The sequence below is a fragment of the Trichosurus vulpecula genome, chromosome 1 (assembly GCF_011100635.1).
Source record: "Trichosurus vulpecula isolate mTriVul1 chromosome 1, mTriVul1.pri, whole genome shotgun sequence".
Classification (NCBI taxonomy): Eukaryota; Metazoa; Chordata; class Mammalia; order Diprotodontia; family Phalangeridae; genus Trichosurus; species Trichosurus vulpecula.
The window spans coordinates 441,835,413-441,863,012 of NC_050573.1; the positions used below are offsets into that span (position 1 = coordinate 441,835,413).

The 27,600-nt window shown below is 39.7% G+C and overlaps 1 pseudogene; it reads right to left on the reverse strand.

The window, feature by feature from the left end:
• Window positions 1-14,251: 14,251 nt before the first annotated feature.
• Window positions 14,252-14,925, reverse strand: LOC118834524 (annotated as a pseudogene).
• Between the last annotated feature and the right edge of the window lie 12,675 nt (window positions 14,926-27,600).

A 27,600-nucleotide genomic window follows, 5' to 3' on the forward strand; every position in this document is an offset into this window, starting at 1 on the left:
CTCATTCCCATAGGAGAAATTAAGGCCCACAGAGCAAGGCTATTTCTTTCCCTCAGGAGTCCAGGGGTACTTCAGGGGTTATGTGGTTTCTTTAATGCTATTGGTTCAAGCTTGATTCTTGGGTGGTCCTCCCACTGTCAGTCACAAGTGATGAGTGCCATGATTTCATTGAATCGATTAATGTCATTAGCTCCCCCTCCCCGCCCCCCCGATCAGGGACACACTTTCCTCTATGCCACCTCAGTCCCTGCTGGACACAAATGAAAATGTTTTTTATAAATTATTCACCTTTCCCACCATGTTCATTTGTCAACGCAGTGGCGTAGCTGGTGGATGAACCTGTATCTGGAAAACAAATATAATCATAATTACTAACCTTTATGTAGTTCTTACTGTGTGCCAGGCACTGTGCTAAGTGCCTTACAATTATTATTTCATTTGATCCTTATGACCATCGGAGGTAGGTGCTCTTATTATCCCCATGCTATGGATGAGGAAACTGAGATGAACAGGGTTTTAGTGACTTGCCCAGGGTCACATTACTAGTAAGTGTCACAGTCTGCATTTGAACTCAGGTCTTCCCGATTCCAGGCCCTGTGCTCTATTCTCTGTGACACCTGCATATAGTCACTCGTTTGTGAGTAGCAGTCCCGATCTGTAGAAAAGCTAGGCAAGGAAGAAAACCCAGTAGAGAGTAGAGAAGAGTTGGGTTGGGAAAGAAAGCTAGATGATAATACAAAGCACATAAGTAGTATTTTTCTTTATTTGGGGGTCTGCCATGGTCAAAGAGTTTATCACCAAGTGACTAGTGTATGGTGATGAGTCATGCTGTGCTTAGCTAGGCTGGCCTTGAAGAGAAGATTCAATCTGTGGGCTGGACCACATTCAAAGACAACAGTTTGAATTTTCTCTTCAAGGTCTAGTAGATACATCTATCAGTAGATATATCTTAAGAAAGGCTTGAAGATGGATAACGAACTGAGCCTGGAATCAAAAAGAAGGACGAGAATGAGCTTTATTGAATTTGGGGATTCATGTAGCGCTGTTACTAGCTGTGAACATTCCCCTGAAACAAAAACCCAACTTTCTAACTTTAATATTTTTCTAGCGATACTCACATGGTTTTGAAGCCATAGTCTCCTAGGAATCAGCATTGTGTGTCACCATCAAAGAGAAATAGATGCAAGGTGGATGTAAAAAGGCTGCAGAATATTACCAATGGGGGCAGGTAGGTGGCGCAGTAGGTTGAGCATAAGCCCTGGAGTCAGGAGGACCTGAGTTTAAATGTGACCTCAGCCACTTACTAACTGTGTGACCCTCGGCAAGTCACTCAACCCCAATTGCCTTAAAAAAAAAAAGAATCTTACCGATGATATAACATAAAGGCAGAATTCATGATTTTGAAGAAAAACACGAATTTGCCTGAATGGTTCAGGATCTCAGGATATAAGGAATTCTCCAAGTAGAAGGCAGAGGAATTAAAGCATTTATTCAAGCTCCAAAGTAGCAGACCCACGGACCAATATCCCCAATTGAATATCCTGGCCAAAACCTTCCGGGCCCAATAAGTCTGCCTCACAATAGTAACCAAGAGGTTACAGAGAAATATTATGGCAGTAAGCCAAATCATACTTGTACTTTCCCCAGTGCTAGGGCCCTCTGGTAAGAAGATTACCCACTGGCCTCAAGTCCTTGCTCAGCACTCTCCAGTCTGCACACAGGTCAGTCCTGCTCTCAGTAGCGCCTGCTGCTTCGGCTTCTTCTCCTTCGGCTTCTGCTGTCTCTGCTTTTGCCACTCCTCCTTCACCTGCTTCCACCACAGTCTCCCTCTCCAAGCTGTGCTGTCTCTTTTTGTACAGTCGTTAGCCATCATCCAATTGGCTAGAACATCATCTGATACACCAGAAGTTAGGCACCTACTATTCGCTCTGGTCTTAGCAACTCCTCTTAGGACCCTGGGGGCTTCACACCCACATAGGCTTAGCACCTAGTAGCTAGGGGTTTGGGCCTACTTGGGAGCAAAGATATAATCAGACCTCCCTTCACTGGCCCTACCTGGAGCCTCACCTGAAGTTTATTCAAATGGGGAGGAAGGGGGAGATCTTTTCATTTACTGATTGCCTTTACAACCAATGATAAATTGTATGCACAAGGCAGTATAAACTGACCCATCTGAAAAACGTGTGAACTGAAAAGTTGCCAAACAGTCAAAGCAAGGAGAATAGATGGACAGATCCAGTGGTGGGTTGGCACCCAGGCAATGAGTATTAGACTTGTCCTGATTGACTCTAGTAGCAGTGATGTGTGGAAGTTACAAAGAGGCAAAATTAGGCTTGATAAAAAGAAAACCGTCTGAACAATTAGTGTGATCCAGAACTGTCACCTTGGAATGTCCTGAGTGGCAGCAGGGTCCCCCACAAAACCCACAAGACCACTCATCCAGTATGTTTTAGAGGAGATTCTTATTTAGGTGTGGGTTACACTAAATGGCTTCTGTGGAATTCCAATTACAATACTGTGATTCTTTCGAAATTAGCTGCCATTTAAGAAAGTAGAGAAAGGGTGCTTCAGAACACAGAACACTGCAAGATGGGGGGTTCTAGAGTGTCTGGGCTTCATCAAAGGAAGGAGAGATCCTGTTGAACTACCTTAGTAATGACTCCTGGGCAGCCAGGTGAAAATGGTTGTGATTGTGGGCATCATGAGATCACTAAGTACATGGTGGGGGGTGCCCAAAGACGCTAGATACTGTTTTTAGGTTTTTTGGAGGCAATCAGGATTAAGTGATTTGCCCAGACAGCTAGTCAGTGCTGAGGCCAGATTTGAACTTAGGTCCTCCTGACTGCAGGCCTGGTGTTCTATCCATTGTACCACAAGACGCTAGATTTTGATAATTTCACAATTTTGTTCAGGGTCAGCTCTCCCTGGAAGCAGGCAAAACTTCTACTAACACTCCTGTCCAGGTTTCCTGAAAAACAGTTCCAGGATGCTGAGTATCTATAGAGAGAAAAGATCCCTGATTGGCTGAGAGATGCTTTCATCCTGTGAGGAAAGAGGATACCTGAAGGGGAAAAGAAGCATAGAAGAGGAGAGAGATGGGGGAGGAAGCAGGGAGAGAGAGAGAGAAAGAAGGAGAAAAGGAAGGAGAGAGAGAAGGAGGGGGGATGGGAGAAAGGAGGGAGGGGGAGGGGAAAAGGGAGGGAGGGGACAGGGGAGGAAGGAGCGGGGGAGGGGGAAAGAGAGGGAGACCAAGACAAAGTGTGAACTTTTGAATTGCTAAATTATCTTCCTGAAGCATGTCTGACCATGTTACCCCTCTATTCAGTAAACTCCAATGGCCTCCTATCTCCTCCACAATCAAACATACAATCCTACATTTGCCGTTCAAAATCCATTGGTACCTGCCTCTGCCTGCCACTTTCCAGGCTTCTTACACCTTATTCCCTTCCACCTAATCTTCAATCTAGTGACGTTGGTATCTGTGCTGCTCTTTGCACATGACACACTATCCCCCAGCTCTAGGTGTTTTTTACTGGCTGTGCCCACATGTCTGTAATTTTCTCCTGCCTCACCTCCACCTTCCAGCTTCCCTGGCTTCCTTTATGTCCCAGCTAAAATCCTACCTTCTACAAGTAACCTTTCTTGATCCCCTTTGATTCTAGTTTTTCCTCTGTTGATTATCTCCAATTTACCCTGAGAGCAAGAACTAATTGTCTTCCGCCTTTCCGTATATCCCTAGTGCTTGGCACAATGCCTGGCACAGACACTTCATAAATGTTTACTGACTAAATCCAGAACCCAGGGAAAACAGCGACGTACTCCTAGACTGTAAATATCTGGTGTATAGTGGATATAATTGTAGCCCAATACTCCACTTAGAAATACTAGAGTAGAGGAGTGAGCACCCAGCCATAGCCTTCCTCTTGCTGCTCCCAAAGGTAGAAATCAGCCTCACCAGAGACAGAGTGGGCCAGATCCCAGATCAGACATCTACCTCTTTCTGCTTCATGTGCCTCTCCATGTGTGTCTCTGTGACTTGGTTAAACTCCATTCCACTTCTAAGATGGCGCTAGTAAGAACAGAAGGAACAATCAGGGAACCTGCTCTGAGTTGTTTTTTGAGTTAGGATTATCGGCCTAGAGACATAAAAAATTACTGATAGATTTTGTTCATCGAGGTGTGTTGTGAAACTAGGTTTGGGGTATATGGGGCATTATTCACATGAGTAATCTGTTGAAAATGTTCATTGGCTTGTTTTATGAGGAAATCACATGTCAGGTGGGAAGAAATTGTGTGGTTGCTCAAGAGGTTAATTGCTGGGTATGCTCTGGAAGTAAAGAAGGGGCATTTTAGTCAGGCTACAAGGGACAAGCACAGTGCAGAGCTGTCCCAGTTCATTCCAGCCATTTGGGGATTTAGAGAAAGGTTCACAAAATAATAGCTATGATAGAGCTTTTATATTGTGCATTTACATAGCACTTTAAGATTGGCAAAGCACTTTACAAATCATACCTCATTTCATCTTCAGAACCATCCTGGGAGGTAGATGCCATTATTATCCACATTTGACAGATGAGGAAACTGAGGCAGACAGTGCTTAAGGGATTTGCCTAAGGTCACAGAATTAGTAAATATCTGAGGCTAAATTTGAACTCAAGTCTTCTTGACTCCAGTCCCAATGCTCCCTCCACTAGGCTACCTAGAGCCGAATAGGCCAGTGAAGGTTAAAGCAATAGACCTTTATTATGTAATGTTTTTAACTTCCCAAAAGGAAGCCTCAAGGCTTGAAATGAGACACTAAGAGTAGGAGAATGGTTACAGGATAAACAAGGGAAGGATAAAAAATAAGAGAGGTTCTTAAGACCTTGGACATGAAGATCTTCATGCTATGATGGGAGGAAGAAGTATGTTCATGAAGAATCTACAGAGAATTGATTAGAGAAATGCAAATTAAAACAACTCTCAGGTACCAACTTATATCTATCAGATTGGTTAATATGACAGAAAAAGAAAATGACAAATGCTGGAGGGATCTGGAAAAATAGAGACATTAATACACTGCTGGTGGAGTTGTGAACTGATCCAACCACTCTGGGAAGCAATCTGGAGCTATGCCCAAAAGGCTGCAAAACCATGCATACCCTTTGATCCAGCAATACCACTATTAGGTCTATATCCCAAAGAGATCAAAGAAAAAGGAAAAGTGCCTGTATGTACAAACATATCTATAGCTTTTCTTCTTTCGAAGGTAAAGACTTGGAACTTGAGGGGATGCCTGTCAATTGGGGAATGGCTGATCAAGTTGTAGTATAGGATTGTGTTGGAACACTACTGTGCTATAAGAAATGAGGAGCAGGGTGATTTCAGAAAAATCTGGAAAGACTTACATGGATTGTTGAAAATGAAATGAGCAGAACCAGGAGAACATTATACACAGTAACAGCAATATTATATAATGATCATCTACAAATGACTTAGCTCTTCTCAGTAATACAATGATCCAAAACAGTTCTGAAGGACTTACGCTGAAAAATGTTCTTCACCTTCAGAGAAAGAATTCACGGAGTTTGAATGCAGATTGAAGCATATTTTTTTTACTTTATTGTTTTTGTTTTTTTGGTCTGTGTTTTCTTTTGCAACACGGTTAATATGAAAATGTTGTGCATGATTGCGCGTGTATAATCTATAGCAAATCGTTTGCCTTTTCAAGGAGCGGGGAGGAGATGGAGGGGAGAAGAGAATTTGAAACTCAAAATTTAAAAAAAAGAATGTTAAAATTTTTTGTTTACATGTAATTGAGAAAAAATGAAAGAGAAATTAAATTAAAAAAAAAGAATCTGCAGAGAGGCTGCCCTTGAACATGGCACACAGGCTTCAGAAACTTTCCACCAATCCTTCTATTCGAAGTGTGGTATGCCTAGTGTGAAGTATGGCACTGTCACATCCATAACAGGGAAGCGCATTGAGGCCAATGAGAGCCACAAGTACTTCTTGATGGGTTTCCTAGCTCTAATATTAGAGGTATGGAGAAGCCATGAGGCTTGGAAGTTTCCACATAAGGGCAGAAGGTGTTAGAGAGGAGAAGAGTGTGTTTAAGCAGGAGGACAGGTTGTAGTCAGAGGAGAGGCAGCTTATATAGCAAGAGAAGTTTAATAAAAAACAAACAAAATCCAGAATGGTTAAAAAACAACAAAAAACCAAGAATGTCACAGGTGCACATGAATGGATGACAGAAAGGAGATGGAATGAAGAGAATCATCTTGATCTCTGGGAAATTAATATTTTAATTGTAAGCCAAAAACAAGGTCGTCTACGGAGTGCGATGGAGGTAGAAAAGAATAATCTTTTCTTTTAGAAAGGGGAGTTGCTATAAAATATTTTTGTTGAATTTATGTAACTTGGGGGTTGAGCATTTGCACAAGTCTCTTCTTATTAATCGAGAATGATTACTTGATGCTTCTTGCCTGTGAGAGAGGCCAAGTTAGTGAGAACTTGGGAGAGGAGGACTGCTTTAGCATTTGAGAAAGAACATGGAAGTCCCTGAAGGAGAGAAAGACTTGGGAAGAAACTGACGTGTAGAGGAGCCAGCACCTTGGCCACATCCCTGTTTCTAGACTGCCACACCAGAAACCTTGGAGATTTCCCCTTGGCTGAGATCAGGGGCACTCTTCCTCTGAAGAGAGCCTGAAACTTAGTAGCTGAAAGCCAGAAACAGAAGCTTTCCTTTCCTAGGCCTCATATCCTGCCCAATGTTGCAGGTGCCCAAAGGCCTCTGCTTGCTCTTGGGCGCAGCCTCAGATCTCTTTCAGTCCCTGTGGGCTGGAATGCTCCATAGGGTGTGCCTGTGTCCAGTATCCAGAGATTTCTCCTCCTGTCTCCCTGTGCTGATCTGGGCTGGAACAATAACCGCAATTTTTTTTTCTTGCATTTCTTGCTCAGGATTTGGTGTAGTGTTTAGATCTTTCTGGAGAAGTCGAAGGCATACTCCTCCCTACTACTCCAATATCTTGGCTCTACTTCCCTGAGAATTGATTTTTAGCATTCGCTTCCAAAGATCTTAGAGCATTTTGTAAACACTTTATTTTTTATCCTTGTTTTTAAATTTTTATTTATTTATCCATTTAGTTATTTGTTTATTCATTCATGCATTCATTCATTTGTTTATTTATTTTTCACAGAGACTGATTTCTCTGATCCTGGCATCGTTTCCCTGACGTTTTGTTAAAATTCAGCTGTCATCTCTAATGGCATGTTGCTACTAGTCACCAGAACAGAGTGGTTTCTGGAGGACTATCTCTTTCCTGGTTTCTTTGCTTCTGGTTCCATATCCAAGAATAATAATTTACAGAGCTTTGAGATCCTGACTATTGAATGCTTATTCTAAGAGGTTGCAGCCTGTACTTGTACCTCATCTTCTTCTGAAGAGGAGTGGCTACTTCTGAAAGACAGTTCTCAGAAAACCAGTGTTAGGATCCTCAGTCTAACCTATATCTGAATAAGGCTAGCTCACATCTATATAGAGCTTTGAGTTCAAATTTGCCCTCAGGTATTTACTAATTCTTTGACCCTAGCCAAGTAAATTAAGCTCTGTCTACCTTAGTTTCCTCGTCTGTCAAATGGGGATAATGATAGCACCTACCTCTCAGGGTTGTTCTGAAGATGAAATGAGATATTATTTGTAAAGTGCTTTGCAAATCTTAAAATACCTCATAAATACACAATCTAAAAGCTCTATTATAGCTATTATTTGGTGAACACTTCTCTAAATCCCCAAATGGCTGGATGTTTAAAAAATACTTTTCTTAGTATACTTTTATTTGTTCTTTACAACTACCTGTGAGGCAGGGTGGTTTTATTATCTTCATTTTGCAGATAAGGAAACTGAGGCAATAGATATTGTTGTTGCGTTTGTCCTTCATTTTTGAAGAGGACCATGACATCAGGGGGATGATGACATGACTTGCAGTTGACTTTGATTTGAGTGAGGGAGAGCTGTGTAAGGTCACCAGCCCCACTTTCTCCTCCAATGCCATCTGGGTCCAGTGGTCAGATATAGATCAGGATGACTGGAGATGGCCCAGGATGCAATGGGAGACCCTGGCCCTTTCAGGCTAAGGCCTTTTCATGTTCTCACTTTGAGTGAGATAACACCCATTCAGTGAATAGGCTCCTTGAAGAAATGAGGCAAGGAACGACCCCTTTAATTAATTAAAAAAAATCAAACTGGGAGGGGAAGACCCTCACTCAGAGTTGCTGGTCAAAAGAGAAACAGTTACCAATTGACATTCACTCTGAGCTAGGAGGGCCCAAAATATAGCCATTAAGTAGATCCTGGGTCGGGACCTATTGTGGTCCAATCTATGAGCTCCAGAGTGAAATGGTTTTAAGGTTTGATCTTTGAGAAAAGAAAAAGAAAGAAAGAGAATGAAAGAAAAAGTTAGGAAGGAAGGAAGGAAGGAAGAAAGGAAGGAAAGAAGGAAGACAGGAAAACAGGAAGACAGGAAGACAGAAGGAAGGAAGCAATCTGGTCAGTAAACTCCAAGTTAACTGGGCAGCCCCTGGCCATTAAAATTTACCTTCCTTTGCAGGGGAGAGGGAGAAGGTGAGCCAAGTTACCCCCCTGACTGAATCCCCATTCAGGCAGTTCGGACTATTCACAGGTTGTGTTTGTCCTTCATTTTCGAAGAGGACCATGACATCAGGGAAATGATAACATGACTTGCAATTGCAAGTTATGGCAGTAGAGATTAGATGAGCTTCTGAGGTGGAATCTGAATTGGCAGGCTTTTCCTAGGTGAACATCCCATGAGAACCTCTCCGGGAGTCTTTCTGATTCTAAAGTTGAGCACATTATGTTCTGTGACATACAGGAATCTCCTCTAAAAGATCTTTGGGAAATGGTCACATATTACTTAAAGGTCAAGTGCAAGAGAATTTATTATCTCACAAGATGGCTCATTTCATGTCTGGACAGCTCTAGCTATTAGGGCATTTTTCCTTATAGTTTTGCCTCAAGGGAGGTTTATTTCAGGCTGGTTCGTAGAGAAGCTGTTCCAGGAAATGTTTTTGACTGTGTATCTACCTTTCTGAACTTTAGACAACTCCCTAGAGCTTATTTACCAAGCCATAAATGGGCTGGGATCTGTATTGGTGGAAGGAGTTCTCTACTTGAGGAAATTGTGGATCCTTCAAATATTTGTATAATACATTTCTAAAAACTTCTGTTCCACTGACCTAGGACATAAGCCTTCTACATCTTAGTAGACAGTCTTCATTAGTTGATGTAATTTTTAAAAAAAGTCACCTGTGACTACCTTTTGGTGATAAGTCTCTCCAGATATAGCTAGACTAGGATATAATATTAAACATAATATTATATGCAATTGTAAAATGGTTGCCCTGGCCCTACTCCCTCAAGGCCAGCACTATTGTACTTTATCCCTACAAGGTTTTCAAGTACCTTGTGAGAATTAGGGGAATCTTTGTTTTGGCCATTGATTTAAACCCCCATTGATTATATTCTCTCTATTATTTAGGGGCTCAGTGACAAGCATCCTCATTCCATTTAACTGCTTAATGTCAAATTAACTTAAACTTTTTTTTCTTAGTGATTTATTTCATTTTTCCCCCCGGAATCATATATTTTATTCATAATAAACAGGATATCTAAAGAATAAGGTAGTGGTAGAAAATAGTATTGTATTTTTAAAAATTCAATTAAATTTTTTTCAATCAGCAAAAATCTACATTCTTTCACCCCACCCCACTCTCTTAACTAAGAAAGAAAAATAAACTCCCTGTTACAAACATATACAGTCAAGTGAAACAAATATCTGTACTGACCATCCTTTAAAAAAAAGCCTCATTCTGCACTCTAAATACTTTATCTTTCTATCAGAAGGTGAATAGTGTGTTTCATTATGAGACCTCTAGAATCATGATTGGGCATTATGCTGATCAGTGGACTTTCCTAAGTCTTTCAAAGTTGTTTGTCATTACAATATCGTTGTCACCATATAAATTGTTCCCCTGGTTCTCTCTACTTCACTCTTCATCTGTTCATAGAAGTTTTCCCAGGTTTTTTCTAAAAACCATCCCTTTCATCTTTTCTTATAGCACAACAGTATGGTTCAGTCACTTCTCATTTGATGGGCATCTTATATATTCTGAGTTAGAATTTGTTTTACTTTGGAATGATCTCCCTCTGACTCTAACATCTCTCTTATTCTTCCTTCTCCTCTTTACTCCCTGTTTACCTTATTCAGTTTTGCTGGCTAAGTATTTTTGTACCCAACTCTGTGTGTGTGTGTGTGTGTGTGTGTGTGTGTGTGTATTCTTTTCCTCCTTTGACCAGTTAATATGACAGTGAGATTCAAATGTTAACTGCTCCCCTACCCCTTCCTCCTTGTTTATATAGATTTCTACCCACATTCCCCATTATGTGAGACAATTTATGCTAATTTTCTTCTTCCTTTCCCCCACTTCAGTATATTCCATTCCCTTTCCATTTTTCTTTTAACATCATCAAAACATAACAGAATTACTCCTGGATATCTTGTCTAACTAGACTCCTCCATGACCTCTGATGATAGGGTACAGAGGGGATTCATGTTATCACTCTTGTTATTAGAACATAAGCAGTTTATCCTTGTTTAATCCTTTATGCTTATTCATTCACGTTTACCTTTTAATGTTTCTCTTGACTCCTGTGTTTACATTTCAAAGTTTCTAAGCAGTTCTGGTCTTTTCATCAGGAATACTTGGAAGTCTTCTGTTTCATTAAAGGCCCATTTTTTCCCCTGTGGGAGTATACTCACTTTTTCTGGGTAAGTTACTCTTGGTTGTAAGCCTATATCTCTTGCCTATATTCTCTGTTTTTTCCTTTTTTAAAAAAAATTACTTATTTTATTCTGAACTTGAGAAATAAAACAAACATTTCCATAACAAAGAGGGATGGAAAAACAGAAGATTGCACCTGAAATTACAGATCCATTATGTACAACTTGCTATTCATTTCAAATATACAACAAAGTTACCATGTAACTTTTTTCCTTGGACCCCTCTCCCCCCCCCACCCCGCAAAAACCCTTCAAGATGGATACCATTAGACACAAATCTATATATGTATACTTTCTTTTTCTGGATTCAAACAGCATATTCTTTCATAGGGTCTTTGTGATTAATTTGGGTATTTATAATAAAATGACTTGGTTGCTCAAAGTTGTTCTTAAAACAGTACTACTATTACTTTATACACTGTTCTCTTGGATCTGCTCATTTCATTCTTCGTTGTTTGTGGAGGTTTCTCCATGCTTTTCTAAAATCATAGCGCTCATCATTTCTTATAGCAGAGTAGAAATATTCCATCATGAATATATATCACAATTTGTTTTGCCATTCCCTAATTGATGAGCATCCCCACAATTTCCAGTTCTTTGCCACTACAAAGAGAGCTGCTACAAATATTTTAGAACATATAGATTCTTTCCCTTTTTCCATAATCATCTTGAGAAACAGACCTAATAGTGGAATTGCAGGGCCAAAGGGTATAGGCACTTTAATAATTCCAAATATCTCTCCAAAATGTTGGATCAGCTTACAGATCCACCAACAATGAATTAAGGTCCCAATTTTTCCACATTCCCTCCAACATTTGTCGCTTTCTCCTTCTCCCATTTTAGCCACGCTGATAGGTGTCAAATGGTATCTCAAAGTTGTTTTAATTTTCATTTTTTCTAACCAATAATGATTTAGAGAATTTTTCATATGACTATAAACTTTATGGTTTCTTCATCAGAAAGCTGCCTGTTCATATCCTTTGACCATTTATCAATTGGGGAATGATGCACATTCTTATAGATTTGACAAAGTTCTTTATATATTTGAGATATGAGACCTTTATCTGAAGAACTGTCTACAAAATCTTTTCCTCCAGTTTTTTGCTTTCCTTCTGGTCTTGGCTACATTTGTTTTATTTTACTAGCCCTTTTTAATTTAATGTAATCAAAATTATCCATTTTACATCTCACAATGCTCTCTCTCTCTTGTTTATTCATAAATTCTCCACCTATCCACAAGTCTGATGGGCAATATGTTCCATGTTCTTCAAATTTTTTGGTAATACCTTTCTTTATACCTAGGTCATGAACCATTTTGACCTTATCTTGGTAAATAGTACAAGATATTGGTCTATGCCCAATTTCTGCCAGACTACTTTCCAGCTTTCCCAACAATTTTTTTTTTTACCAAATAATGAATTCTTATCCCAAAAACTTAAGTCGTTACCCTTGTCAAGTACTAGGTGACTATATTTGTTGGCTGCTGTAGATTGTATGTCTACTCCTTTCCACTGATCTAATTTTCTATTTCTTAGCCAGTACCAGACAGTTTTGATAATTACTGCCTTATAATATAGTTTAAGATCTGGTACTGATAAACCTCTTTCCTTTATAATTTTTCCCATTGGTTCCTTTGATATTCTTGACCTTGTGTTCTTCCAAATGAATTTTATTATTATTTTTTCCTAGCTCAGTAAAATAATTTTTTGGTAATTTAATTGGGATGGATTTTGTTAAAATTGTCATTTTTATTATGTTCACCCTGCCTACCCATAGACAATATTTCTCCATCTATTTAAATCTGATTTTACTTGTGTACAAAGTTTTTTATGGTTTTGTTCATACAGATCCTGGGTTTGTTTTGGTAGGTGTATTCCCAGGTATTTTATACTGTCTAGAGTTATTTTAAATGGCATATCTCTAGCTTCCTGCATGATCCCATTGGTGATATATAGGTATGATGATGATGTATGTGGGTTTACTTTATATCCTGCCACTTTACTGAAACTATTAATTATTTCACTTAATTTTTTAGTTGAGTCATTAGGATTTTCCAAGTATATCATCATATCACCTGCAAAAGAGATAGCTTTATTACTGCATTCCTTTTCTGATTCCTTCTATTTCTTTTTCTTCTCTTATTCTATTGCTAGGATTTCCAATACTATATTGAATAATATTGGTAACAGTGGGCATCCTTGTTTCACACCTGATCTTACTGGGAAGATTTCTAGTTTATCCTCTTTACAAGTGACACTTGCTGATGGTTTTAGGTAAATGCTTCTTATCAATTTAAGGAAAAGTCCATATATGCCTATACTTTCAAGTGTTTTTTTTTTTAATAGAAATAAGTGTTGTACTTTGCCAAATGGTTTTTCTGCACCTATTGATATCATCATATGATTTTTGTTACTTTTTAAATGATATAATTAATTATGTTAGTAGTTTTCCTCATGTTAAACCATCCCTGCATTCTTGGTATGAATCCTGCTTGGTCATGATGTACAATCTTTCTAATATATTGTTGCAGTCTTTCAACTAGTATTTTATTTAGGATTTTTGCATCCATATTCACTAAAGAAATTGGTCTATAATTTTCTTTCACTGTTTTTACTTTTCCTGGTTTAGGTATCAGTGTCATATTTGTTTCATAAAAAGAATTTGGTAGGACCCCTTCTTTTCCTGTTATTTGAAATAATTTATTTAATATTGGAATTAGTTGGTCTTTCAATGTTTAATAGAATTCAGCTGTAAATCCATCTGGTCTTGGTGCTTTTTTCTTAGGAAGCTCATTTATGGCCTGTTCAATTTCGTTTTTCTAAAATAGGTCTATTTAAATATTCTATTTCCTCTTCTGCTAAGCTAGGCAGTTTGTATTTTTGTAACTATTCTTCCATTTCATTTAAGTTGTTAAATTTATTGGCATGTAATTGGGCAAAATAACTCCTTATAACTGCTTTGATTTCATCCTCTTTAGTGGTATATTCACCCTTTTCATTTTTGATACTAGTAATTTGGTTTTCTTCTCTCTTTTAAAAAATCATATTAATCAATGGTCTATCCATTTTATTTTTTTTCATAATACCAACTCCTAGTTTTATTTATTAGTTCAATGGTTATCTTACATTTAATTTTATTAATTTCACCTTTAATTTTTAGGATTTCCAATTTAGTGTTGAATTGGGGGTTTTAAATTTGTTCTTTTTCTAGTATTTTTAATTGCATACCCAATCCATTGGTCTGTTCTTTATCTTTTCTATTGTTATAAGCACTTAGAGATATAAATTTTTCTCTGATTACTCCTTTTGCTGTATCCCATAGGTTTTGATATGTTGTTTCATTATTGTCACTTTCTTTTTTTTTCTTGCTTGCAAATATTTTTATTTAAATGCCATTTTTGAGGATGTTAGGTTTTAGATCTTATTGAAGGCATCAACATCCAGGGATTGCACACAGTCTTCAAAAGCAGTTATCCGTTCCTCTAGCGTATCTGTCCCAACTTTATCGTCTTCAACTGCACATAGTATCTGAAGCTTCTTGATGCCATATGCCACAGAACTGGTTTAGAAGATCCCCAGACCAAGCCCTCTCCCTGAATGCTTCTGGCACATTCCTCCAATTTTGCCATATCCGTCTCATCATACCAAGGTTTTACATCCAGTAAGATGGAAGACTTGGCAACAATTGCAGGTTTTTTTGATTTCTTTGATTCATATTGAGCAAGGCATTCTTCTTTTAGTTTCTTTGCTTCTTCACTTTCCTCCTCCTCAAACCCAAAGAGATCAATGTCATCATCATCTTTGCTATCTGTAGCTCCACTTTCGGTGGAATCTTCTACATCAGCAGGCCCATACTTGCCCAAAGCCGCCTTTATTCCTGGCAAGCTTGCCTTTTGCTTCTTGTAGGACTTGATGTGGTTATACCAAGGGAGCCCATGGTAGAGGTCGGCAGGTGGGGGGCCGGATACGGCTTCAAATACTTTGATGTCGGCCTGGGGCGGCACAAACCCTTCGAGGTAGCTCTTGTCCGCCAGGGAGTCATTGAGGTGCTGCAGGCCCGCGGGTGTTTTGGGGTCCCCGAAGCCCATGGTGGTGGTGGTGGTGGGAGGGACCGGGAAGAGGAGGAAGCGGCGGCGGCGACCGAGTCACCGAGCGCGGGGTAGGGAAGGAGCGCAACGTGTGAACACGCTAGCGCCGGCCACCGACTGAAAAAAGGCTATTGTCACTTTCTTTAATGAAAATAATGATTGTTTCTATTATTTGTTCTTTAACCCATACATTCTTTAAGATTAGGTTGTTTAGTCTCCATTTGATTTTTTCTATGTTTCTATGGTCCCTTATTAAATATAATTTTTATTACATTTTGGTCTGCTTTTAGCTATAAAAATTTTTGTTCCCCAATATATGGTCAATCTTTGTAAAGGTTCCATGTACAGCTGAGAAAAAGATGTATTCCTTTCTATTTCCATTCATTTCTGTCCAGATATCTATCATATCTAACTTATCCAAAATTCTATTCGCTTCTTTAACTTATTTATTTTTCTGATTTATTTTTTGGCTAGATTTATCTAGATCTGAGAGGGGAAGATTAAATTTCCCCATTATTATAGTACCACTATCTATTTCCACCTATAATTCATTCAACTTTTCTTTTAAAAATTTAGATGCTATGGTATTTGCTGTATATAAATTTAATATTGATATTGCTTCATTATCTATGGTACCTTTTATCATAATCTAGTTTCCCTATTTATCTCTTTTAATTAAATCTATTTTAGCTTTAACTTTGTCTGATATCATGATTGCTACCCCTGCTTTTTTCACATTGGCCGAGGCAAATACTCTTGCTCTTTATTTGAACTCTGTGTATCTCTCATTTTTAAATGTGTTTCTTGTAAGCAGAAAATTGTTGGATTCTGATTTTTAATCCATTCAGCTATCCATTTCTGTTTTATGGGTGAATTCATCCCATTCACATTCAAAGTTATAATTATTATTTCTGTATTTCCCTCTATCCTATTTTTCCTCACTATTGTCCTTTCTAGCCTCTCTTTTTACTGTCCCTCCTCTCCCCTAATCCTTCTCTTTCTTATTTGACCCACTCCTCTAAGGATCCCTCCCTTTTCCTCTCCCCCACCCTCCTAAATCTTAATCTACACACCCTTCTAGCCCCCTTCCCTCATGTTGTTCCCTCACTTTCTTATTTCTTTATAAATTTAGAAGACTTTTGTACTCTTCTAGGTCTGTGTGTTGTTCCCTCTTTAACAAAGCTTTGATGAGAGTAGGGTTCCAGCACTTCTAGCCCTCCACCCCTACCTGACTTCTCTACATTGGTTCTTCCTCTCATGCCTCATCTGTATGAGATAATTGCTCTTTCCCTACACAATTTTGCTTTTTAAAATGACATCATACTCAGTTCATCCCCAACATTTCTTTTGAACTACTCAAGTACAAATGACAGTCTTAAGAATATTGATTACATTTCCATGTATAAAAAGTACAGTTTGGCCTTACTGAATGTCTTGTAATTGGTCTTTGCTGTTTACCTTATATTTTTCCTGGATCTTATATGTCAAAATTTCTATTAAGTTCTGGTCTTTTTGTAACAAAAACCCGAAAGTCTGTGAATTCATTGAATATTCATTTTTTTTTTGGTCCAGGATTATACTTAACTTTGCTGGGTAAATTATTTTTTGCCACAACCACAGTTCTTTTGCTCTTCAATATATAGTGTTCTAAAATTGTGGTCTTTTAGTGTAGCAGCTGCTAGGTCTTGTGTAATTCTAATTGTGGCTTCCCAGTATTTGAATTATTTTTTTCTTCTTGTTTTTAGTATTTTCTCCTTAACATGAGGGTTTTGAAATTTGGCTATAATATTCTTGTAGGTTTTCATCCTGGGATCCCTTTTAGGAGGTGCTCAGTGGATGTTTTTCTATTTCTACTTTCCCCTCTCGTTCTAAAACTTCAGGGCAATTTTATTTAATTATTTCTTGTAATATTGTATCAAGATTCTTTTTTTTAAATTGTAGCTTTGTAGTTAGTCCAATAAGTCTTATACTTTCTTATATTTTAAAAATAATATATTTTATATAATATACATATATATATAATGCTTACATTTTTTCTTCTTGATCTGTCCTCAGATCAGTTGTTTTTCTTATGAGATGTTTCACATTCTTTTCATTTTGTTTTTATTATCTCTTGGTATTTTGTAATGCCATTTGCTTCCCCTTGTCCAATTCTAATTTTCAAGGAATTGTTTTCTTCCTTAAGATTCTGGATATCTTTTTCCAGTTGGTTGACTTTCTTTTCATAATTTTTTGGTTTTCTTGGATTATTATTTTTTTTCTAATTTTTCCTGTCTCTCTTATTTGATTTTTTAAGTCCTTTTCAAGTTTTTCCAAGAACTTGTTTTGGATACATGACCGTTTGATGTTGATCTTTGGGGTAGGAGAGGCTTTTTTTGGCTTCAGTATCCTCCTCTGAAAGTGAACTCAGTTCTTCTCTATTCTCATAGTAGCTGTCCATGGTTGGGTTCTTTCTCCTTTGTATACTCATTTCATTTATTTACTTATTTTTAATTTTTGGCTGCTTGTCATTATAGCCATCTCTAGCCCAGGGTGTGGGGCAATGGTGCTTCTGGTCTCAGGTCCTTCTTACTGTTATTTTCTGAGCTTTGTCCAGGGCCCAACATTGGCTATCCTCTCCCCCTCCAAGACACATCTAGGATCCCAGATACGATACACTAGAAATGCTCTTGAGCATCCTGAACCCTTCAGAGGCTGAACCTTCAGTTCTTCCCTTTGGCCTGGAACTGAAACCAAGAATTCATCTGTCCTCTAAGTGTCCACAACCAGCAAAGTCCCCACCCTGCTGCTTCTGCACTCATCGAGCATGTGCTAGTTCCTTTTCACCTTCAGCCACTGCTGGGGACTAGTCTCCACAGCACAGCTGGGCCTGGCATCCCTTGACAACAGAGGGTCCTTCAATCTTCCCCTGCTCAGATATCTCACCTGCAACACTATTTGTGAGGTAAGAATTCCTGTGGCTGAGGCTGAGGCTGAGGCTACTCCTCAATCCAGTTGCCCCCAGGGTTTCTCATTTATTGTTTCAGGTGAGACAGGCTAGAAGTGTTTGGGCTTCACTTAGGCCAAAGGGCTGTCCCCAGTTCTTTCCTCCAGTCTTCTCCAGCTGTTCCTGGAGGATCATTGTTCTTCCCCAATTCTTGTTTGTTTTTGCTGCTCTACATTCAGGCTGAGGTGCTATTTTGTCTGGTTTGTGGAAGAAATTTGGAGAACTTGGAATTTTTTGACCAGTTCTCGGACATCTTCTCTCCATTTCTTTGTAATGGCTGCTAAATCTTGTTTGATACTGATTGTGACTCTTTGCTACTTGGATTCTCTCTCTGGCTGCTTGTAGTATTTTTTTTTCCTGCTGTATTTTGTTTATAATATTCCTGGGAGTTTTCATTTTGAAATTTCTTTCAAAAGATGACTGGTAGATTCTATTTGCACTTTGTCTTCTGATTCTGAGAGATTGGGGCAGTTGTCTTTTATGATTCCTTGAAATATGATGTCTAGGCTCTTTTTTTTTGTTTGTTTATAGCTTTGAGGAGTCCAACGATTCTTACATTTTCTCTCCTCAATCTGTTTTCCAGGTCAGTTGTTTTTGCTATAAGATACTTTAGTGCCATCTTCCTGAGACTACCCCCAGCTTACCCTGTTTATGTAATGTTTGTGCTTAGTTGTTTGCATGTTCTCTCCCCTCTTAGACTGTGAATACTTTGAGAAAAGGGATTGGTTTTGATTTTTTGTTTTTGGCCTTTATTTGTATCTCCTATGATTATCACAATGCCTAGGTGCTAGCACATAGTGGTGCCTAATAAATACTACTTGACTATCATATTTTCTTCTATTTTTTCCCCAGTCTTTGGCTTTTTCCTAATATTTTTAGTTGTCTCATAGAGTCATTAACTTTTTTTGCTTCATTCTATTTTTCAGGGAGTTTGTTGCTTAGGTAAGGTTTCATACCTCTTGTGTAAAGCTGTTAAATTCTCTTTCCAATTCTTTCTGCCATAGATCTCACTTCTTCTCTAAATTTTCTTCTAGTGCTCTCATTTCATTCATCTCTTCCAGAAATTTTAGTTGAATTTATGCCTAAGCTATGTTCTTCTCTGAGTCTTTACCTGTAGATGTTTTAGCATCATTCTCTTCTCCTGGATTTGTGATGAGTGCTTCTGTCATCACAATAGAATTTTATGATGGATTTTATTTTTGTTGTTGGTGTTCACTCATTCTTCTAGCCTGCTTCCTCACTTTAAGGTTGAGGTTAGGATCTGGCTCTGCAGAATTCTGGAGCAAATGTCTTGGCTGATCTTACTGCTGATTTCTTGGAGATACTATCCCAGGATCTCAGAGACAGCTCAGCTGGGCACCTGCAAGCTTTTAGTGCTCCCAAAGTGGTCTGATGGAGGACAAAGTCTGACCACTGCCTTCCTGGTCTGAACTCTGCACAGGTCTGAGTATAGATTTGAGCAATAGGCCTGTGGGCTTGCTCTCCTTGGAGATTCAGTAGACTGCTCCTAGACTCAGCCAGTACAACCGAGCTAGAAAGCTCTGCTGCTCCAGAGTGATAGAACTTCAGGCTTCTTATTTTTTTAATATTTTATTTTATTTGGAGGGGGGAAGGCAGGGCAGTTGGGGTTAAGTGACTTGCCCAAGGTCACACAGCTTCAGGCTTCTTATTTATTTGGGAATCTCACTGGTTATTCTCCTACAGGCTTGAGACTGGACTTGAGGCTAGAACTAAGTCCTTACTCTGCTCCTGAAGTTTGAGTCACCCTGCTGCTATTTACTTTTAAACTTCTTGCTTCCTCATTATAAAACCTAGAACCCTAAACTAATTCCCAAATTCCTCAATTCCTAACCCTTGGATATGACACCTAGGTCAAGGTTCCCTCTATCTGTATCTGTGACCTGGGGTAAAAGAGCTGCCAGTGGGCACTTGTTCCTACTCCCTATACCAGTGTTGACTGCTCTATGATGAATCTGGGACCTCTTCTGGCTCTGGTATTCTGCCTCTATCTGTGCCAGAATGCTCTGTGGGTTGTACTCCTGGCTAGATCCTATCCCGGTGTCTACAGACCTCCATGGCTGCCTCTTTATGCCAACCTGATCAGGAAAAATAACTCATGATTTTTTCTTGGACTTCCCAATCAAGATTCAGCTTGGTGCTTTTACTAAATCTGTTTGGAGGAGTTGGGGAGGGGAGAAGAATTTGCTATATTTTTTCTTGCTACTCTACCATCTTGATCCCATTTCTTTGCTGATTAATTTTAGCATAATCACTTCCAGGGATTTTGGAATATTTTGTAAATGCTTTAATGCTCAGCACTTTGTCATGTCATAAGCAAGTTCATCCTGAGCAGCTGAAAGAAGATTCTCTGCTTGATCTAGTTGTTCTCTGGGGATGTGGCAGCCAATTGAGTCCAGCAGTAGGAAAGTTTCGGTCAATCAACCAAAAAATAATTTATTCACTACTAACCATATAAGAGAAACCATGGTATAGTAGATGGCACACTCAATTTAAAGGTAGACCTCTATCAGATTAACTTCAAAGATATAACAAAAACAAACATACAAATGTTTCTTCCATTACTTGGGCAATGCGATCCCCCCATAGATCACCTCTATCTATGGTGGTGGGGGGATTAGGCCTACGATTTAATTCACCTCCTATATAGCACTGTTCCCAGTAAGTCCAAGTCCAAAGTCTTCATCACTGTTGTCTTCTACTGGGCTGCAACACCTGGCCTGGCTTCCTAGACTCTCAGATCTCTGTGGCTCATGCTCCTGGCAGAGATTAGAGATTCCGCTGCCTGTATCTAGAATGGAAAAGAATCAACGAGAAGGCCAAAGACTCAGACCTCAGGCCCTTTACCACAAGGTATGAGTGAAGGAATCACCTTTTCCCTCATATGAGGGTGATGAGGTAGAAAGGAATGCTTGAGGCAGATGGAGCAAGCAGGATGCAGGCTGTGAGATATGAGATAAGATGCAGGATGAGACCAGCCAGAAAAGCGGTCAAAGAAGACTATGCATTGATGCCCCCACTGGATACCTATTTGTGTGCTTTCACAAAGCACCCCCAATTACTTGACATTCCAGAACAACTCTTCCCCTTCCCTTTCCTATTCTCTTTGCTTCTCTACATAGACTCCAGAGCAGCACCCCTCTTCCCCCTTTCCTATTCTCCTTGCTTATCTGTATGACAAAGACACCTCCTGGACTACTTGATAGTCCAGGCATTCCAGAGTCCTGCTGGTCCCTCCTCCATTGTCTTGCTCTGCTTCCCCCTGTTCTGCAAAACCGTATTTAAACTAGACCTTTACCCTGGCTAATGGCTCTGTCTCTCCCACGTGGAAGCAGGTTCTGCTGGGCCCATTACCCCAATAAATGCCTTTCCTTAACTTGGAGACTGTCCGAGTAAATTCTTTCAAGACTCTAGGATCCATGTATCCACTCATAAAGGATGCAGCAAAAGCCATGGCCAGGGTAGGGTCAGGCCATTTTAAAGACACAGACAGTTCTAGCTTTGCAGCCAATGATAAAAAGGCTCCTTCCAATCACACAGGAGGCCAATGCAGAATGTCTACACGTGCTATAGTTCTTCATTTTCCTGGAAATGGTCCCCAGTTTCTCCCATATGGATGATGCCATCTTATGTGATACAGGCATGAGCCAAACTTCGATTGCATAATGTAAAGCAGAGTACAAATTTTGGCCTTTAGCCCACGTCCCATTTTTTAGAGCCAGCACCTTGTTCATTTGGAGGTGTTGTTATTTTTGCATCCAGTTCAGAGAGCCTGAAGAAAGTCTGGCATAAGTCTCAACCGAACCAGATTTTTCTAAGAACATTTATAAATCATGTGTAACAGGTGGCCTACATGCACAGATACTCTCTCCTTGCTTCTTTTGCAATCATGTGGAAACTCTGGACAGCTGGTTGACTGGTAACAAATTGACTGGTAACAAAAGTATTAAAGAAATGTGTGCCCCAGAGGTAAGGCCATTAGGGATCATTGAATTTGCTTCTGGGGCACACATTTCTTTAATACTTCTGTTATAGGAGAGACCTCTGGCCTCTTGTATCCAACTGAGCCTCTGACCTTTTTTAAGATATAAAATGTTTTCCTTTACTTCTGAAAGACCTTCTTTTTGATTTCAATATCTCAGTGTTTTCCCCTTCTAGTTTTCAGAAAATGGGGCACAGCACCCCCTTACACATAGAATTATAGATTAGTCCAGTCCCTTTATTTTGCTGATGAAGAAACCGAGACCTAGAAAGATTGGATATATAGGAAGTGGCCGTTGAATTTTTAACCTAGGCCCTTTCACTCTAAATCTAACACTCTTTCCATTGTACTATATTGTATGGAAGTGAAAGCTGGAGAAGGAAATGACAAATCATTCCAGTATCTTTGCCAAGAAAACCCCCAAATGGGTTCACAAAGAGTCAGACATGACTGAAAAAGTGACTGAGCAATAACAAATTACTATGGTGATTTATGTTGTGTACCTAATCTATTCCACTGATCAACCACTCTATTTCTTATGTGGTACCAGATGATTACCACTTGGTGGTATAGTTTGAGATCTGGGTACTGCTAGGCCTCCTTCCTTCACATTTTTATTTCACTGATTACCTCGATATTTTTGACCTTTTGTTCCTCCTACTCTTTTTTTTCTTCACAAAATCAGTTCTTAATTTTATGTATTAGTTCAATGGTTTTTTTAATTTCAGTTTTGCTGGGCAGATTATTCTTGGTTATAATCCTAGCTCTTTTGCCTTCCAGAATATCATATTCCAAGGCCTCCACTTTTTTATAGTGGTAGCTGCTAAATCTTGTGTTATCCCGGCTGTGGAATTGTTTCTTTCTGGCTTCTTGTAGTATTTTCTTTATCTGGAAGTTCTGGAATTTGGCTATAATCTCCCTGGGATCCTTTTGTTATCTTTTTCAGGAGGTGATTGGTAGATTCTTTCAATTTCTATTTTGTTTTTTGGTTCTAAGATATCTGGGTAGCTTTTCCTTTATATTTCTTGAAATATAATATCTAGGCTTTTTTTTTTGTTCATGGCTTCCAGAAAGTCCAATAATTCTTAAATTATTACTCCTCAGTCTATTTTCCATGTAGGTTGTTTTTCTGATGAGATATTTTACACTTTATTCTATTTTTTCATTTTTGACTTTGTTTTATTGTTTCTTTATTTCTCATTAGAGAATCATTAACTTCCACTTGACCCATTTTAATTTTTAATGAGTTATTTTCTTTTTTTTAAGTCTCCCTTTTTTTGGAGGGGGGAAGGCAAGGCAATTGGGGTTAAGTGACTTGCCCAAGGTCACACAGCTAGTAAATGTGTCAAGTGTCAGAAGCTGGATTTGAACTCAGGTCCTCCTGATTCCAGAACCAGTGCTCTAGTCACTGCACCACCTAGCTGCCCTGAGTTATTTTCTTCAGTGAGATTTTGTACCTCTTTTACCATTTGGCCAATTATGTTTTTAAAGTGTTTCTTTTCTTCAGTATTTTTTTGGGTTTATTTTACCAAACTCTTAATTTTGTTTCAATTTTTTTTGCATCTCTCTCTTTTTCCAATTTTTCCTCTCTCACTCTTATTTGATTAAATTTTTTTTTTTTGCTTTTTAAAAAAATCTCTTTTTAAGCGCTTTTAGGAATTCTTGTTGGGCTTTTTTCCAATCTGCATTTTTCTTTGAGGCTTTGTTTGTAACCGTTTTCACATCATTGTCTTCTGAGTTTGTCTTGATCTTCCCTGTTACCATAGTCACTTTTTATGATCAGGTTCTTTTTTTGTTGTTTGCTCTTTTTTTCTTAACTTTGAACTCCTCACCTTACTGTCACTATCCCAAGCTTCAGGCTTTTTCACCCTGATCTTTTCATAGATAGTTCTAGGGGCTTGTAAGTTTTTGGTACTTCCAAATTGGTGTGATCTGGGGAGAAGTATGGTCACTACTCTCATGGTCTGCATTCTCATCCATACCCAGTTAGGGCCTCTGTTCTCTTCAACCACAACTTTTTTTTCCACTTGGAACTATGAACCAGAACTAAGGCCCCTGCTTTCTTGCTACCACAAGCATTCCTCTCTGCCCTGGAATTGTGACTGACTCAGAACTGGGTAATGTGCAATAGAGTGGCCAAATGATTCCTGATTGTGTGCTCAGTTCTAGCACTGGAATCCCCTGGAATCTCTTTCTTTTTTTTCCCCCAAATTTTGAGTTCCAAATTCTCTCCCTCCTTCCTGCCCCCTCCCTTGAGAAGGAAAGCAATTTGACATAGTTTATACATGTGTAGTCATGAACTCATTCCTGGAATCTCTTTTTGACCAGATGTTCAATCCCTTTACTATCCCCAGGCACTAAAAGCTCCTAGTATTGTTGCTGATGCCACTGTGGCCTCCAAGACCCACAGCTGGTATTGCAGGCAAGTTGTGCTCCCAGCTAACCCCCACCCCAGTATCATAGACTTTTCCTTCTAACCTCCTCAGTCATTATGGGCATGATGTTGCCCAGAGTGCTATCATCAACTGTGCTATGACTTCACCAAAGATGCTCGCCTGAGGGCCCCTCACATCAGCCTTTGGGGCTGGCTTCAGCACTGCCACTATTGCTTCACCCATGGACATGGTCAAGATGAGACGCATGAACTTTGTGGAGGGCCAGTGTACCGGTGGACTCTAAGCCTTCTACAAAGGGTTCATGCCTTCCTTCCTCTGCTTGGGCTCCTGGAACGTAGTGATGTTTCTCACCTATAAGCAAGGGAAACGGACCCTGATAGCCACTCATGCTTCCCAGGGATGCTCCTTCCTGAGCCCTACCTTGCTAGCTTTCTGCCTCATACCCCTCCCCTTTGAGTCTAGTGCCCATTCTGCCCCCACTCCCTCCTACTTGTCCCCTATTCCTCTCCTACCCTGCTTCACCACTGAAGAACCCTCCCTGCCCCTCTTGGAGTTGGACCCATTTAATCCTTCTCCAGCCTTCTTTTTTTTACCATTGTAACATCATCCCATTCTCAAGCTCCTTACTGTTTTTTGTTTTTGTTTTGGAGGGGGAAAGGCAGGGCAATTGGGGTTAAGTGACTTGCCCAAGGTCACACAGCTAGTAAATGTGTCAAGTGTCTGAAGCCGGATTTGAACTCAGGTTCTCCTGACTCCAAGGTTCTCTACTCACTGAGGCACCTAGCTGCCCCAGCTCCTTACTGTTAATAAAGCCAGACCAGACCATCCCCCTCACTCCAAAATGGAGATAGTGGGCTCACACTTAACATGGTTTTTTCATAGCATTGCTTCTACCAAGCTCATGTCCAAAGGAAGCATAAGTGCCAGTTAAGTCCTCATCTCAGCTTCTGCTGGTCTGAGCCCAAAATGTTGTTCCTTGATCATTGGGGCAATGATGCTGGACTGGCAGCAAAACTCAATGTGCACTCAACTCCCAGATCCGTGTTCTCCAAGTTCATGTTCCCATGACCTCTTGAAACTCTCAAGGTACTTTTAGTTCATCTAAAAACAAAAGAGTAAATGCTAAGGCAAAGAAATAAAGCACTTAATCACTAGGCCACGTGTCAGCCTTGGAGGGAAGACAGCCCACGGCCTCTTTCCTCACATTTCTGCCTTTCATCAGACGGTGTCAATAGAATCAAACCAAGAGAAAAAGCACAATCTAGAGTGCAGCCAAAGTTCACTCTTTTGAAGGCACTCCTCAGTCCAGTTCTGCCCCTGCAGCCAAAGAGTCTACTGTCTACCATACATCTAGTCATCTGAAACTAGTTAGTGAATGTCTAGGTTTGCTCCAGATTCTTTCCAGGGCACTTACATTACATGCCATAATGGCTTTCCTGGAGGTAGGCTGATCTTTAGTGTCTTCCAGGTAGGGAATTGTACCAGAAACATCAGTTTCAAAAAGTCCAAAAGGCAGATGGTGGTGTGGAAATTGAGCTCAAAAATGAGACCAAGGCTAGGCATAAAGATCTGAGAGTCATTTGCATAGAGATGGTAATCCACCCCTTGGGAGCTGATGGGGCCACCAAGACAAGGAAGGTAGAGAGAAATGAAAAGGGGCCACATGACAGAATCTTGGAGAACACCCACAGTTAGAAGATGTAGATAATGAATCAGCAAAAAGAAACTGAGGCCTGAGAGGAAAACCAGGAGTGAGAAGCATCAAAAAAGCCCAGAGAGAGCATATCCAGGAATTGCAGAGAGGTTGAAAAAAAAAAAGGGTTGAGGACTGAGAAAAGACCACCAGATCTGACAGTTGGAAATCATTGGTAACGTTGGAGAAAGTAGTTTCAGTTAAGTGGTGAAGTAGGAAGCCAGATTTCAAAAGATTAAAAAGTAAGCAAAAGGAAGACATAGGCAATGAGCAGAGATAGCTTTTTTTTCCTAGGAGTTTGGCTGAGTCAGTGCTAGTCTGGATAGTGGAAACTAGTTAGGGTGAGATTTTGTTTGTTTTTCTTTGTTGTTGTTTTTCTTTGTTTTTTAAAGATGGGGGATACTTGACGTGTTTGTAAAGTAAAGTAGGAATCATTATATAAGAAGAGAAGATTAGAGAGATAGTGGAGACAATAGCAGGACCAATCTGCTGGAGAAGTAGAGGGTGAGAGATTTGAGGGTGCAGGTAGATGGATTGGCCTTAGTCAGGCAAGAGGGAAGAGAGAGTAGGGAATGATGTTAAGGGAATATGAGATGAGGAAGAAGGAATAAACAGGGAAGGAGGACAGAGTCAGAGTGGTATCAAGAGATTTGAAGGAGAAGAGAAAAGGTTGCTCATACTAAATGGCCTCAATTTTCTCAGTAAAGTTAGAGTCAATATCCTCAGCTGAAGGAGAAAGAGAGGAAGAGATGGAATGATAGGAATGATGGTGAGCCAGGCTGTAAACTCCTTGAAAAGGAAGGGAGAATCCTGGGGTCAGTATACAACAGCCACCACAATTTAGTTTGGGTAGAAAATGTTGATACTGTGAACTTCAAAGGAAGAGTTTGTTGCAAGATGGTAGTAAATGAGAGTATGACAGTACAGTGTGGAATAAGGAGTAACCTATATGTCCCTCTGCAACTATGTGTCAGGGAGTGTAGGTGAAGGTGTTGCCAGTGGTGAAGAAGAGGGTCAGGCACATGGTGTTTCACAGAGGATCCTTGTCTTAGTGAAAGCTAGTAGAGGTAAAAAGTATGAGAGAATGAGGTCCATGATAATGGGAAGTGCATTTTGTTTTGTTTTTTAACTATGGAACTGGAATTCCAAGAGGGCACAGTGGAAAGTTTGGACAGGGTTGGAGTTGGACATGTATACTATATGGTTGAGGAGAATGGGAATGAGAAAATAGGAGGTAGGGAACTCACACCATAGCTTTCTGCTGTGGCCTGATTGATTGATACAGGAACAGGGGTGGGGCCCTGGAATATGTATCCTTGCTTGCAAGCTGTTTCCTTCACTTTGAAGGAATTTGAAATTTGAAATTAAACTTCTGTTTGATTCCTGACTCTTCTGTCTCTAGACTGCTCTGTTTGGCTCTGGCCATCCTTAGATTAGAGGCCGGTTCAGTCTGATTGACACTCCCAAAAAGAGATATGAGAAGACATCTCCCCACCCTTCTTCCCTGACTATAGAACATCTGTACGTAATGTTCTAATGAAGCACACACACACACACACACACACACACACACACACACACACACACACTCTGATAAGTT